We start from the raw sequence: 16236 nt of genomic DNA on the forward strand, positions 1-16236 counted from the left end.
GGTCCCTGTGTACTGTGAACTGTTAGAAAGTTTAAAGACGTGTGAAACCATCAACTGAAAAGGGACACACTTCCCTCCATTGGTACGGTGCATAGAGCTCTGAACCAAAGGAAAGAGGGAAGAAGAAAGGCCCATGGGACGCTAGTGGGTAGAATCACATTTACCTTAGGAACCTCTCGTCGGATGCAGCCCCTCCCCCAACACTGACAAGATGCAGCAGCCATTGGGGATGGCAGTTAGCGGTTGGATTCCAGGTGGAATGTTGGTGTTTACCGCGAGGCTTGTTGTGGCTGTTGGATCCTAGGTAACCGGGCAGAGTTCTGTGGGTGGATCAGTGTGATGGAGGGGCTGCCGCCCTCTGTGGAGCTTGGCTTAGGTGTTTGGTCCGGGAAGCTGTGTAAGTTCGAGATACTGCTGCTGCCCAAAGACCTGAGGTCACAGGTCAGTTTCCAGAACCTGAAAGGGCAGACAGTGGAAGATCTGCCTGTCATCAGCTTACTGGTCAGGCTCCGAGGTACTTTCAGACTTGCCCAGTCCTGGTGAAGTCGACTTTAGGGGAGACACGAAGAGAAGCTGGCCGATAAGCTGGCTGCACGGATTGAGGAGAGATGCGAACACATGGATGAGAGATGTTCTGCTACAATGGAGAATACTGGCGTGGAGACAGCTGTAGAGGATACCAGGCTCAAAAGACATTCATGAGACATATTGAAACTCACTGATACAGGCAGAAACATACGGAGTGCCAACGTGGACTTGAGGAAGTTCCTCAATTCTCTTCTCCAATAACGGGTCCAAGGTCCCTGACGTCTGAAGGAGAAGAAATGGCAGAGATGATCAAAACGCTCCTGTTCTTGGAAGAGGTCGTGAGAATCCACACGTCCCAAGGGGCATTCCCAAGCCATTCAGACCAAAATTCAACAAGCCCAGGTAAGCCTTTTCCCAGGTTTGGGCCTAGCTAGTGAGCACTTGCCCTTGCCTCCCCTCCACTCAGGCATCCATTTTGAAGGATCAGTACCTGAGCTGCAATGAAGCCATTACGAGAAGAGCAAGCCCCTCGTAGAATCAGAGTTCCTCCAGCTTCACTCTCTGTGAACAACAGTGAACACCTTAAAGGTCAAATAGTCTCGGCTGAAATAGATAAAATTGAATACTTAGCTCACACCTAGAAATGATGTCCTTCCGCTAGATTCAGCAAATGTTGTGTTTATGTCTTCCCTGGGGTGAAGGGAGTGTGGTAAGTGAGGGGAATCTTTGACTGAACATGAATCTGTATTAGGCTTCAGTTTTTCAAGACAGTGAAGGTAAATAGTACAAGTCAGAAAGTGAACTGAACTGTAAAAGTCGCCAATGACATTAAAGACACAGCTTATGTGGATCGTCTTTCACTTGAGTCAAGACCCCGGGGGCACTATATCATGGGGGTGCAGACTTGGTTGCGTTAAATGGCTTTAAACTACAGGATCGGATGATTAAGCGTTCTCAACACTGATAGAAAAACACCTGGTTCTCAATAGACTAGCATAACTGCAGCAGGATTCTCCTAGCTAGAATGCCTCTAGGTGCTTTTGGATTCAAACCTAAATGTATATATTTGGTTTGTTTCCTCTTGTATTTTCCTAGAGAGGGATGTTACCCCTTGAAATGCCAACATTGGCCAGTAGGTGTCATTGGGATACAGGGCACCACATGCACAAGTGTATCCAAGGTTGGGGGTTATTCCATGTTTCCAAAAGTTATTTCATGGTTCCTGTTGGTTTCGGAGGCTTCAACCTTAAAGAGCTGACATGACCCCTTGAACACTTTGGACTGCTAGTTTGCATTCTATCTGTCTAGCTTTTCCGTCGAGCTGACACAATGTTACCAAAATTGACAAGTCTGGCTTCTAGGTCGATTGAGTGTGTTTCAAAAAATAACTCCATTTTCGTATAACTCCCAAAACATGTAAATGAGTTCTGTTAAACTTCTTAAAGACTGCAAATGGGATATCAACACAATGTCAAAATAGTTGTCTTCGGACAATCCCTCCCACCACGGCTGTATAGAAACAAAGAGCTAAGCAAATATCACATTTCTGTGAAATGTATCTGGATAGTGTTGATTCATCGATGCCCAGTTGGCAGAGAAGAAGTGCAACCTGCACTCACTCGCTCCCATGTACAGAGCAATGGAAACATCCACTCACCCAGCCCTTAGCATAGGACACTGGCCGAAGAGAGGTCTGTTACTCCCAAAGACAGGATGAGGCCTCAGGACACCTGGAAGCAGGAGAATGCAAAGCAGGGAATGGAAACCAGTGCAGGTTCGGCCCCTGGTGATGGAGCAACAAGGGTGAAACTCTGTTTAACTTGGACGCACACTCTCAAGCGGACAGGAGACATGGGTTTGAAGGTGATGTGCTGAGATTTACAAGAGTGCACAGCAGATGCTTGGCTGAGAGAACTCAAAGAAACCAGCGCAAATTATCCCCACAGTTAATTCTGAGACCAAGATCCCAGCTGCCAAATTTGAGGTAGCAGAGGCAATGGTCAGTGAGGCATAGAGCTACGGATGATGGCACACGCTGAGTCTCAGGGATCTGGAGTGCGTTGTGGGATGTGGTGGGTCGAATCAAGAGAGCAAACCGAACTGTGTACCAATAATAAATCAACCACACTGTTCGCGCGGTTGCGATTACCGATATGTCCCATGGCCACACCCAGTACATCTGCAGGACCAGGGACCAATTGGGAATTTTGCCAATAGAGCACGTGTGGGGCTGAATCAGAGATATCGTGCATCTGGTCTGAGGGATCCAGGGGGCCTTGAATTTGAAATCAGAATGAAAAGCCTTAGGATATGCTACATTCATAACCTGGGCTGGGATTATGGTTTGGTTTGAGTCACAGGATGCGCAACAACTCTGTGGTTGCCTTCGTGCACCCGTGCCACAAGGATGAGAGGACAAGGAAGAGTGGTCCAAGTCCACAGCGCGAGAAGAGGAAGCATTCCCTTCAGCACTATCTCCCAAAAGCGGATGCTACATTTTGGATGGCACCGGCACGGTACGGCACCTAGGACAACAAGGAAGGTCTGCGGGATCATTCCAGCAGGCCCTGATATGTGACATCCATAGATATGCTTCCACTGCTGTTTCTGTAGACAGAGAAGCTCTGGAAAGAACTGATTTCATTGGGACATTCCCGTGGCAATAAAAAGCAGAAGAGCACTCTCAGTTTGCTGTTTTGGAAACACTCCAAAATGACATAGAGAAGAATGCAGAGCTGAGAACTTTTAGAAGCTTCATTTCCACAAGAGGAAGTGTCCTGTGCACTTTCAGAAGTGTGAGATAAGTATAATCAAAATGAAGTTATGCTAATCGAAGTAGAATGGGTTGTTCATCACAACTAATGCAACACCAGCAATTGGAGATATACCAAACAACACACACAGGTACAGGTTATGGCATCAATGCCTAGGAGAAATTGTCCTCACAGAAATCCCATGGAATTGCGTAGAGACAAGAGTCTAAAATTTTCAATTAACAAAGCCCTAGAAGTCTACATTAGATACCTGATATTACCTGACCAGTAGAGATGAAGAAGAACAGTAAAAGAAACAGGAAGTACCATTTTCAGTTCCAAAGATATTGAAGGCGCAAAAGATAAGCTTTCAAACAACTAGTCTGCAAAACGCTATCCAGAACAAGTGTTGAAAATGAAGGTCAGGAAAACACTGAAGAACACCAGTGTCTCAGAATCACAAAAGGCAGAATACCAGAAAAGGGGAAGAGAAAGTCTCAACACGAGCCAAAAATATCAGGAAACTCAATGGTTGTGATAATATCAGGGCTAAAATTCAGTCCTTAGCAGACTAGATAATGCAGAGGGACGCGTGAATGACTGTGAAGACAGGGGAAGAGAAAAACCTCGGTCAGAAGCAGACATAGGAAAGCAAGTGCAAACAAATGAAAACATTGCAGTTGAACCCTGGGTTAAGACAGGGCATGAAAGAATAGAAATCATGAGTCCCAGATGGAAAAGCAAGAGATAAAGAAACAAAAAATGTCTGAAAATTTATCTGTAGAAAAATCAGACTGAAACTTGCTGAAAGCCAAGAAAGAATCATCTATGCGAATTCAGGAATTACACAGCATCCGAAGGAGGTGGAATCCCAATAGACCTACCAGCAGCTGTATGATTCAAATCAACAAAGTTCACGAATATCCGAGTGATTTAAAATGCACCTGGAGGAAACAACATAGTCACAAGGAAACCTCCAGAGGGCTTTCAGCTGATATCTCGGCAGCAATATTGCAGGACAGGGAGGAGTGCCAGGACACAGACCATATCCTGAATGGCCAAATGCTGCCACCTAGGGTAGCCTATGCCACATGAACACCATTTCAAATAACGGCAGAGCTAGAGAATTCTACAGACCGGCAAATCTTAAAAGAATTCAGCAGTTCAAAAGTTTTTCTAAAAGAAAGGTTGAGAAAACTCCCCTGAATAGAAAAGCAGCAAGATGGAATGGAAAGAAGAAACCATTATTGGAAATGCAAGAAGAGCATGTGTGGCAGAGAAGAAAGAAGAAGAACTTAAGGAGGACATCAAAACCCTAAAGATGGGAGAGGGAAGCAGGAAATCATAGGTGATTGGAAGCACTCTCTTAAGTGAATCAGCTTATTTGACTCTGTTTGAAGCGAAAGGAGAGATGCATGGCCTGACGTGTTTGCAAAACAAGCGAGAAGAAGACCAACAAAGAATCAAACCAACAAACAAGCACCAAAATGGTATGGTTGGCTGACATATACAAAGGGAACCATGATTATTCAAAAGAAAATACTCAAGGTGAGGTCAAGGGTCATTCAGAACGCATCGACCCAGTATCGTGGCTTGCATGTACTCAGCACACTTGTATTCGGAAATCAGAAGCGTGCATTCATATTCGTAAATTTTGATTCATAAGAGCATATCGTGACCTAACACTAATGCCGATTTGGAATCAAATGGTTTCCTAGTCCGTGATGTAGACTTGTATGTCTTCCAACAGGATGAAGGAATGCCATATTCTAGGCTACGTAGAGAAGAAATGTAAGAAGCCTATAACAAAGGCAAGTAGCTCTGCCAAAGTGTACTAAGTGCAAAAGAGACCGACAGCAAAGTGCACATTGGGGTTGGTTTCATTTCTTGGAATTTCAGCCCCCATGAATCCAATGGATCCATGTCCTGAGAGTGTGGGTGTTTCAGCAGAAATCAGGCGACGCATATGTATTCCGGGTGTACGGATATTATAGGAACATAAGTCTCCTTTAGTGGGTCCCTGTGTACTGTGAACTGTTAGAAAGTTTAAAGACGTGTGAAACCATCAACTGAAAAGGGACACACTTCCCTCCATTGGTACGGTGCATAGAGCTCTGAACCAAAGGAAAGAGGGAAGAAGAAAGGCCCATGGGACGCTAGTGGGTAGAATCACATTTACCTTAGGAACCTCTCGTCGGATGCAGCCCCTCCCCCAACACTGACAAGATGCAGCAGCCATTGGGGATGGCAGTTAGCGGTTGGATTCCAGGTGGAATGTTGGTGTTTACCGCGAGGCTTGTTGTGGCTGTTGGATCCTAGGTAACCGGGCAGAGTTCTGTGGGTGGATCAGTGTGATGGAGGGGCTGCCGCCCTCTGTGGAGCTTGGCTTAGGTGTTTGGTCCGGGAAGCTGTGTAAGTTCGAGATACTGCTGCTGCCCAAAGACCTGAGGTCACAGGTCAGTTTCCAGAACCTGAAAGGGCAGACAGTGGAAGATCTGCCTGTCATCAGCTTACTGGTCAGGCTCCGAGGTACTTTCAGACTTGCCCAGTCCTGGTGAAGTCGACTTTAGGGGAGACACGAAGAGAAGCTGGCCGATAAGCTGGCTGCATGGATTGAGGAGAGATGCGAACACATGGATGAGAGATGTTCTGCTACAATGGAGAATACTGGCGTGGAGACAGCTGTAGAGGATACCAGGCTCAAAAGACATTCATGAGACATATTGAAACTCACTGATACAGGCAGAAACATACGGAGTGCCAACGTGGACTTGAGGAAGTTCCTCAATTCTCTTCTCCAATAACAGGTCCAAGGTCCCTGACGTCTGAAGGAGAAGAAATGGCAGAGATGATCAAAACGCTCCTGTTCTTGGAAGAGGTCGTGAGAATCCACACGTCCCAAGGGGCATTCCCAAGCCATTCAGACCAAAATTCAACAAGCCCAGGTAAGCCTTTTCCCAGGTTTGGGCCTAGCTAGTGAGCACTTGCCCTTGCCTCCCCTCCACTCAGGCATCCATTTTGAAGGATCAGTACCTGAGCTGCAATGAAGCCATTACGAGAAGAGCAAGCCCCTCGTAGAATCAGAGTTCCTCCAGCTTCACTCTCTGTGAACAACAGTGAACACCTTAAAGGTCAAATAGTCTCGGCTGAAATAGATAAAATTGAATACTTAGCTCACACCTAGAAATGATGTCCTTCCGCTAGATTCAGCAAATGTTGTGTTTATGTCTTCCCTGGGGTGAAGGGAGTGTGGTAAGTGAGGGGAATCTTTGACTGAACATGAATCTGTATTAGGCTTCAGTTTTTCAAGACAGTGAAGGTAAATAGTACAAGTCAGAAAGTGAACTGAACTGTAAAAGTCGCCAATGACATTAAAGACACAGCTTATGTGGATCGTCTTTCACTTGAGTCAAGCCCCCGGGGGCACTATATCATGGGGGTGCAGACTTGGTTGCGTTAAATGGCTTTAAACTACAGGATCGGATGATTAAGCGTTCTCAACACTGATAGAAAAACACCTGGTTCTCAATAGACTAGCATAACTGCAGCAGGATTCTCCTAGCTAGAATGCCTCTAGGTGCTTTTGGATTCAAACCTAAATGTATATATTTGGTTTGTTTCCTCTTGTATTTTCCTAGAGAGGGATGTTACCCCTTGAAATGCCAACATTGGCCAGTAGGTGTCATTGGGATACAGGGCACCACATGCACAAGTGTATCCAAGGTTGGGGGTTATTCCATGTTTCCAAAAGTTATTTCATGGTTCCTGTTGGTTTCGGAGGCTTCAACCTTAAAGAGCTGACATGACCCCTTGAACACTTTGGACTGCTAGTTTGCATTCTATCTGTCTAGCTTTTCCGTCGAGCTGACACAATGTTACCAAAATTGACAAGTCTGGCTTCTAGGTCGATTGAGTGTGTTTCAAAAAATAACTCCATTTTCGTATAACTCCCAAAACATGTAAATGAGTTCTGTTAAACTTCTTAAAGACTGCAAATGGGATATCAACACAATGTCAAAATAGTTGTCTTCGGACAATCCCTCCCACCACGGCTGTATAGAAACAAAGAGCTAAGCAAATATCACATTTCTGTGAAATGTATCTGGATAGTGTTGATTCATCGATGCCCAGTTGGCAGAGAAGAAGTGCAACCTGCACTCACTCGCTCCCATGTACAGAGCAATGGAAACATCCACTCACCCAGCCCTTAGCATAGGACACTGGCCGAAGAGAGGTCTGTTACTCCCAAAGACAGGATGAGGCCTCAGGACACCTGGAAGCAGGAGAATGCAAAGCAGGGAATGGAAACCAGTGCAGGTTCGGCCCCTGGTGATGGAGCAACAAGGGTGAAACTCTGTTTAACTTGGACGCACACTCTCAAGCGGACAGGAGACATGGGTTTGAAGGTGATGTGCTGAGATTTACAAGAGTGCACAGCAGATGCTTGGCTGAGAGAACTCAAAGAAACCAGCGCAAATTATCCCCACAGTTAATTCTGAGACCAAGATCCCAGCTGCCAAATTTGAGGTAGCAGAGGCAATGGTCAGTGAGGCATAGAGCTACGGATGATGGCACACGCTGAGTCTCAGGGATCTGGAGTGCGTTGTGGGATGTGGTGGGTCGAATCAAGAGAGCAAACCGAACTGTGTACCAATAATAAATCAACCACACTGTTCGCGCGGTTGCGATTACCGATATGTCCCATGGCCACACCCAGTACATCTGCAGGACCAGGGACCAATTGGGAATTTTGCCAATAGAGCACGTGTGGGGCTGAATCAGAGATATCGTGCATCTGGTCTGAGGGATCCAGGGGGCCTTGAATTTGAAATCAGAATGAAAAGCCTTAGGATATGCTACATTCATAACCTGGGCTGGGATTATGGTTTGGTTTGAGTCACAGGATGCGCAACAACTCTGTGGTTGCCTTCGTGCACCCGTGCCACAAGGATGAGAGGACAAGGAAGAGTGGTCCAAGTCCACAGCGCGAGAAGAGGAAGCATTCCCTTCAGCACTATCTCCCAAAAGCGGATGCTACATTTTGGATGGCACCGGCACGGTACGGCACCTAGGACAACAAGGAAGGTCTGCGGGATCATTCCAGCAGGCCCTGATATGTGACATCCATAGATATGCTTCCACTGCTGTTTCTGTAGACAGAGAAGCTCTGGAAAGAACTGATTTCATTGGGACATTCCCGTGGCAATAAAAAGCAGAAGAGCACTCTCAGTTTGCTGTTTTGGAAACACTCCAAAATGACATAGAGAAGAATGCAGAGCTGAGAACTTTTAGAAGCTTCATTTCCACAAGAGGAAGTGTCCTGTGCACTTTCAGAAGTGTGAGATAAGTATAATCAAAATGAAGTTATGCTAATCGAAGTAGAATGGGTTGTTCATCACAACTAATGCAACACCAGCAATTGGAGATATACCAAACAACACACACAGGTACAGGTTATGGCATCAATGCCTAGGAGAAATTGTCCTCACAGAAATCCCATGGAATTGCGTAGAGACAAGAGTCTAAAATTTTCAATTAACAAAGCCCTAGAAGTCTACATTAGATACCTGATATTACCTGACCAGTAGAGATGAAGAAGAACAGTAAAAGAAACAGGAAGTACCATTTTCAGTTCCAAAGATATTGAAGGCGCAAAAGATAAGCTTTCAAACAACTAGTCTGCAAAACGCTATCCAGAACAAGTGTTGAAAATGAAGGTCAGGAAAACACTGAAGAACACCAGTGTCTCAGAATCACAAAAGGCAGAATACCAGAAAAGGGGAAGAGAAAGTCTCAACACGAGCCAAAAATATCAGGAAACTCAATGGTTGTGATAATATCAGGGCTAAAATTCAGTCCTTAGCAGACTAGATAATGCAGAGGGACGCGTGAATGACTGTGAAGACAGGGGAAGAGAAAAACCTCGGTCAGAAGCAGACATAGGAAAGCAAGTGCAAACAAATGAAAACATTGCAGTTGAACCCTGGGTTAAGACAGGGCATGAAAGAATAGAAATCATGAGTCCCAGATGGAAAAGCAAGAGATAAAGAAACAAAAAATGTCTGAAAATTTATCTGTAGAAAAATCAGACTGAAACTTGCTGAAAGCCAAGAAAGAATCATCTATGCGAATTCAGGAATTACACAGCATCCGAAGGAGGTGGAATCCCAATAGACCTACCAGCAGCTGTATGATTCAAATCAACAAAGTTCACGAATATCCGAGTGATTTAAAATGCACCTGGAGGAAACAACATAGTCACAAGGAAACCTCCAGAGGGCTTTCAGCTGATATCTCGGCAGCAATATTGCAGGACAGGGAGGAGTGCCAGGACACAGACCATATCCTGAATGGCCAAATGCTGCCACCTAGGGTAGCCTATGCCACATGAACACCATTTCAAATAACGGCAGAGCTAGAGAATTCTACAGACCGGCAAATCTTAAAAGAATTCAGCAGTTCAAAAGTTTTTCTAAAAGAAAGGTTGAGAAAACTCCCCTGAATAGAAAAGCAGCAAGATGGAATGGAAAGAAGAAACCATTATTGGAAATGCAAGAAGAGCATGTGTGGCAGAGAAGAAAGAAGAAGAACTTAAGGAGGACATCAAAACCCTAAAGATGGGAGAGGGAAGCAGGAAATCATAGGTGATTGGAAGCACTCTCTTAAGTGAATCAGCTTATTTGACTCTGTTTGAAGCGAAAGGAGAGATGCATGGCCTGACGTGTTTGCAAAACAAGCGAGAAGAAGACCAACAAAGAATCAAACCAACAAACAAGCACCAAAATGGTATGGTTGGCTGACATATACAAAGGGAACCATGATTATTCAAAAGAAAATACTCAAGGTGAGGTCAAGGGTCATTCAGAACGCATCGACCCAGTATCGTGGCTTGCATGTACTCAGCACACTTGTATTCGGAAATCAGAAGCGTGCATTCATATTCGTAAATTTTGATTCATAAGAGCATATCGTGACCTAACACTAATGCCGATTTGGAATCAAATGGTTTCCTAGTCCGTGATGTAGACTTGTATGTCTTCCAACAGGATGAAGGAATGCCATATTCTAGGCTACGTAGAGAAGAAATGTAAGAAGCCTATAACAAAGGCAAGTAGCTCTGCCAAAGTGTACTAAGTGCAAAAGAGACCGACAGCAAAGTGCACATTGGGGTTGGTTTCATTTCTTGGAATTTCAGCCCCCATGAATCCAATGGATCCATGTCCTGAGAGTGTGGGTGTTTCAGCAGAAATCAGGCGACGCATATGTATTCCGGGTGTACGGATATTATAGGAACATAAGTCTCCTTTAGTGGGTCCCTGTGTACTGTGAACTGTTAGAAAGTTTAAAGACGTGTGAAACCATCAACTGAAAAGGGACACACTTCCCTCCATTGGTACGGTGCATAGAGCTCTGAACCAAAGGAAAGAGGGAAGAAGAAAGGCCCATGGGACGCTAGTGGGTAGAATCACATTTACCTTAGGAACCTCTCGTCGGATGCAGCCCCTCCCCCAACACTGACAAGATGCAGCAGCCATTGGGGATGGCAGTTAGCGGTTGGATTCCAGGTGGAATGTTGGTGTTTACCGCGAGGCTTGTTGTGGCTGTTGGATCCTAGGTAACCGGGCAGAGTTCTGTGGGTGGATCAGTGTGATGGAGGGGCTGCCGCCCTCTGTGGAGCTTGGCTTAGGTGTTTGGTCCGGGAAGCTGTGTAAGTTCGAGATACTGCTGCTGCCCAAAGACCTGAGGTCACAGGTCAGTTTCCAGAACCTGAAAGGGCAGACAGTGGAAGATCTGCCTGTCATCAGCTTACTGGTCAGGCTCCGAGGTACTTTCAGACTTGCCCAGTCCTGGTGAAGTCGACTTTAGGGGAGACACGAAGAGAAGCTGGCCGATAAGCTGGCTGCACGGATTGAGGAGAGATGCGAACACATGGATGAGAGATGTTCTGCTACAATGGAGAATACTGGCGTGGAGACAGCTGTAGAGGATACCAGGCTCAAAAGACATTCATGAGACATATTGAAACTCACTGATACAGGCAGAAACATACGGAGTGCCAACGTGGACTTGAGGAAGTTCCTCAATTCTCTTCTCCAATAACGGGTCCAAGGTCCCTGACGTCTGAAGGAGAAGAAATGGCAGAGATGATCAAAACGCTCCTGTTCTTGGAAGAGGTCGTGAGAATCCACACGTCCCAAGGGGCATTCCCAAGCCATTCAGACCAAAATTCAACAAGCCCAGGTAAGCCTTTTCCCAGGTTTGGGCCTAGCTAGTGAGCACTTGCCCTTGCCTCCCCTCCACTCAGGCATCCATTTTGAAGGATCAGTACCTGAGCTGCAATGAAGCCATTACGAGAAGAGCAAGCCCCTCGTAGAATCAGAGTTCCTCCAGCTTCACTCTCTGTGAACAACAGTGAACACCTTAAAGGTCAAATAGTCTCGGCTGAAATAGATAAAATTGAATACTTAGCTCACACCTAGAAATGATGTCCTTCCGCTAGATTCAGCAAATGTTGTGTTTATGTCTTCCCTGGGGTGAAGGGAGTGTGGTAAGTGAGGGGAATCTTTGACTGAACATGAATCTGTATTAGGCTTCAGTTTTTCAAGACAGTGAAGGTAAATAGTACAAGTCAGAAAGTGAACTGAACTGTAAAAGTCGCCAATGACATTAAAGACACAGCTTATGTGGATCGTCTTTCACTTGAGTCAAGCCCCCGGGGGCACTATATCATGGGGGTGCAGACTTGGTTGCGTTAAATGGCTTTAAACTACAGGATCGGATGATTAAGCGTTCTCAACACTGATAGAAAAACACCTGGTTCTCAATAGACTAGCATAACTGCAGCAGGATTCTCCTAGCTAGAATGCCTCTAGGTGCTTTTGGATTCAAACCTAAATGTATATATTTGGTTTGTTTCCTCTTGTATTTTCCTAGAGAGGGATGTTACCCCTTGAAATGCCAACATTGGCCAGTAGGTGTCATTGGGATACAGGGCACCACATGCACAAGTGTATCCAAGGTTGGGGGTTATTCCATGTTTCCAAAAGTTATTTCATGGTTCCTGTTGGTTTCGGAGGCTTCAACCTTAAAGAGCTGACATGACCCCTTGAACACTTTGGACTGCTAGTTTGCATTCTATCTGTCTAGCTTTTCCGTCGAGCTGACACAATGTTACCAAAATTGACAAGTCTGGCTTCTAGGTCGATTGAGTGTGTTTCAAAAAGTAACTCCATTTTCGTATAACTCCCAAAACATGTAAATGAGTTCTGTTAAACTTCTTAAAGACTGCAAATGGGATATCAACACAATGTCAAAATAGTTGTCTTCGGACAATCCCTCCCACCACGGCTGTATAGAAACAAAGAGCTAAGCAAATATCACATTTCTGTGAAATGTATCTGGATAGTGTTGATTCATCGATGCCCAGTTGGCAGAGAAGAAGTGCAACCTGCACTCACTCGCTCCCATGTACAGAGCAATGGAAACATCCACTCACCCAGCCCTTAGCATAGGACACTGGCCGAAGAGAGGTCTGTTACTCCCAAAGACAGGATGAGGCCTCAGGACACCTGGAAGCAGGAGAATGCAAAGCAGGGAATGGAAACCAGTGCAGGTTCGGACCCCTGGTGATGGAGCAACAAGGGTGAAACTCTGTTTAACTTGGACGCACACTCTCAAGCGGACAGGAGACATGGGTTTGAAGGTGATGTGCTGAGATTTACAAGAGTGCACAGCAGATGCTTGGCTGAGAGAACTCAAAGAAACCAGCGCAAATTATCCCCACAGTTAATTCTGAGACCAAGATCCCAGCTGCCAAATTTGAGGTAGCAGAGGCAATGGTCAGTGAGGCATAGAGCTACGGATGATGGCACACGCTGAGTCTCAGGGATCTGGAGTGCGTTGTGGGATGTGGTGGGTCGAATCAAGAGAGCAAACCGAACTGTGTACCAATAATAAATCAACCACACTGTTCGCGCGGTTGCGATTACCGATATGTCCCATGGCCACACCCAGTACATCTGCAGGACCAGGGACCAATTGGGAATTTTGCCAATAGAGCACGTGTGGGGCTGAATCAGAGATATCGTGCATCTGGTCTGAGGGATCCAGGGGGCCTTGAATTTGAAATCAGAATGAAAAGCCTTAGGATATGCTACATTCATAACCTGGGCTGGGATTATGGTTTGGTTTGAGTCACAGGATGCGCAACAACTCTGTGGTTGCCTTCGTGCACCCGTGCCACAAGGATGAGAGGACAAGGAAGGGTGGTCCAAGTCCACAGCGCGAGAAGAGGAAGCATTCCCTTCAGCACTATCTCCCAAAAGCGGATGCTACATTTTGGATGGCACCGGCACGGTACGGCACCTAGGACAACAAGGAAGGTCTGCGGGATCATTCCAGCAGGCCCTGATATGTGACATCCATAGATATGCTTCCACTGCTGTTTCTGTAGACAGAGAAGCTCTGGAAAGAACTGATTTCATTGGGACATTCCCGTGGCAATAAAAAGCAGAAGAGCACTCTCAGTTTGCTGTTTTGGAAACACTCCAAAATGACATAGAGAAGAATGCAGAGCTGAGAACTTTTAGAAGCTTCATTTCCACAAGAGGAAGTGTCCTGTGCACTTTCAGAAGTGTGAGATAAGTATAATCAAAATGAAGTTATGCTAATCGAAGTAGAATGGGTTGTTCATCACAACTAATGCAACACCAGCAATTGGAGATATACCAAACAACACACACAGGTACAGGTTATGGCATCAATGCCTAGGAGAAATTGTCCTCACAGAAATCCCATGGAATTGCGTAGAGACAAGAGTCTAAAATTTTCAATTAACAAAGCCCTAGAAGTCTACATTAGATACCTGATATTACCTGACCAGTAGAGATGAAGAAGAACAGTAAAAGAAACAGGAAGTACCATTTTCAGTTCCAAAGATATTGAAGGCGCAAAAGATAAGCTTTCAAACAACTAGTCTGCAAAACGCTATCCAGAACAAGTGTTGAAAATGAAGGTCAGGAAAACACTGAAGAACACCAGTGTCTCAGAATCACAAAAGGCAGAATACCAGAAAAGGGGAAGAGAAAGTCTCAACACGAGCCAAAAATATCAGGAAACTCAATGGTTGTGATAATATCAGGGCTAAAATTCAGTCCTTAGCAGACTAGATAATGCAGAGGGACGCGTGAATGACTGTGAAGACAGGGGAAGAGAAAAACCTCGGTCAGAAGCAGACATAGGAAAGCAAGTGCAAACAAATGAAAACATTGCAGTTGAACCCTGGGTTAAGACAGGGCATGAAAGAATAGAAATCATGAGTCCCAGATGGAAAAGCAAGAGATAAAGAAACAAAAAATGTCTGAAAATTTATCTGTAGAAAAATCAGACTGAAACTTGCTGAAAGCCAAGAAAGAATCATCTATGCGAATTCAGGAATTACACAGCATCCGAAGGAGGTGGAATCCCAATAGACCTACCAGCAGCTGTATGATTCAAATCAACAAAGTTCACGAATATCCGAGTGATTTAAAATGCACCTGGAGGAAACAACATAGTCACAAGGAAACCTCCAGAGGGCTTTCAGCTGATATCTCGGCAGCAATATTGCAGGACAGGGAGGAGTGCCAGGACACAGACCATATCCTGAATGGCCAAATGCTGCCACCTAGGGTAGCCTATGCCACATGAACACCATTTCAAATAACGGCAGAGCTAGAGAATTCTACAGACCGGCAAATCTTAAAAGAATTCAGCAGTTCAAAAGTTTTTCTAAAAGAAAGGTTGAGAAAACTCCCCTGAATAGAAAAGCAGCAAGATGGAATGGAAAGAAGAAACCATTATTGGAAATGCAAGAAGAGCATGTGTGGCAGAGAAGAAAGAAGAAGAACTTAAGGAGGACATCAAAACCCTAAAGATGGGAGAGGGAAGCAGGAAATCATAGGTGATTGGAAGCACTCTCTTAAGTGAATCAGCTTATTTGACTCTGTTTGAAGCGAAAGGAGAGATGCATGGCCTGACGTGTTTGCAAAACAAGCGAGAAGAAGACCAACAAAGAATCAAACCAACAAACAAGCACCAAAATGGTATGGTTGGCTGACATATACAAAGGGAACCATGATTATTCAAAAGAAAATACTCAAGGTGAGGTCAAGGGTCATTCAGAACGCATCGACCCAGTATCGTGGCTTGCATGTACTCAGCACACTTGTATTCGGAAATCAGAAGCGTGCATTCATATTCGTAAATTTTGATTCATAAGAGCATATCGTGACCTAACACTAATGCCGATTTGGAATCAAATGGTTTCCTAGTCCGTGATGTAGACTTGTATGTCTTCCAACAGGATGAAGGAATGCCATATTCTAGGCTACGTAGAGAAGAAATGTAAGAAGCCTATAACAAAGGCAAGTAGCTCTGCCAAAGTGTACTAAGTGCAAAAGAGACCGACAGCAAAGTGCACATTGGGGTTGGTTTCATTTCTTGGAATTTCAGCCCCCATGAATCCAATGGATCCATGTCCTGAGAGTGTGGGTGTTTCAGCAGAAATCAGGCGACGCATATGTATTCCGGGTGTACGGATATTATAGGAACATAAGTCTCCTTTAGTGGGTCCCTGTGTACTGTGAACTGTTAGAAAGTTTAAAGACGTGTGAAACCATCAACTGAAAAGGGACACACTTCCCTCCATTGGTACGGTGCATAGAGCTCTGAACAAAAGGAAAGAGGGAAGAAGAAAGGCCCATGGGACGCTAGTGGGTAGAATCACATTTACCTTAGGAACCTCTCGTCGGATGCAGCCCCTCCCCCAACACTGACAAGATGCAGCAGCCATTGGGGATGGCAGTTAGCGGTTGGATTCCAGGTGGAATGTTGGTGTTTACCGCGAGGCTTGTTGTGGCTGTTGGATCCTAGGTAACCGGGCAGAGTTCTGTGGGTGGATCAGTGTGATGGAGGG

At 45.2% G+C, this 16236-nt stretch overlaps 2 long non-coding RNA genes across 2 annotated transcripts; both read right to left on the minus strand.

The window, feature by feature from the left end:
- Nucleotides 1-439: 439 nt before the first annotated feature.
- LOC140692678 (uncharacterized) lies at nucleotides 440-5592 on the minus strand. Its single transcript, XR_012068262.1, has 4 exons — nucleotides 5461-5592; nucleotides 1019-1131; nucleotides 720-810; nucleotides 440-589 (listed from the first exon to the last, which is right to left on the minus strand). It is a non-coding gene; the product is annotated as an uncharacterized lncRNA (long non-coding RNA).
- Nucleotides 5593-11025: 5433 nt separating this feature from the next.
- LOC140692683 (uncharacterized) lies at nucleotides 11026-16185 on the minus strand. Its single transcript, XR_012068270.1, has 4 exons — nucleotides 16054-16185; nucleotides 11611-11723; nucleotides 11312-11402; nucleotides 11026-11181 (listed from the first exon to the last, which is right to left on the minus strand). It is a non-coding gene; the product is annotated as an uncharacterized lncRNA (long non-coding RNA).
- Between the last annotated feature and the right edge of the window lie 51 nt (nucleotides 16186-16236).

The sequence above is a fragment of the Vicugna pacos genome, unplaced genomic scaffold (genome assembly GCF_048564905.1).
Source record: "Vicugna pacos unplaced genomic scaffold, VicPac4 scaffold_14, whole genome shotgun sequence".
Classification (NCBI taxonomy): Eukaryota; Metazoa; Chordata; class Mammalia; order Artiodactyla; family Camelidae; genus Vicugna; species Vicugna pacos.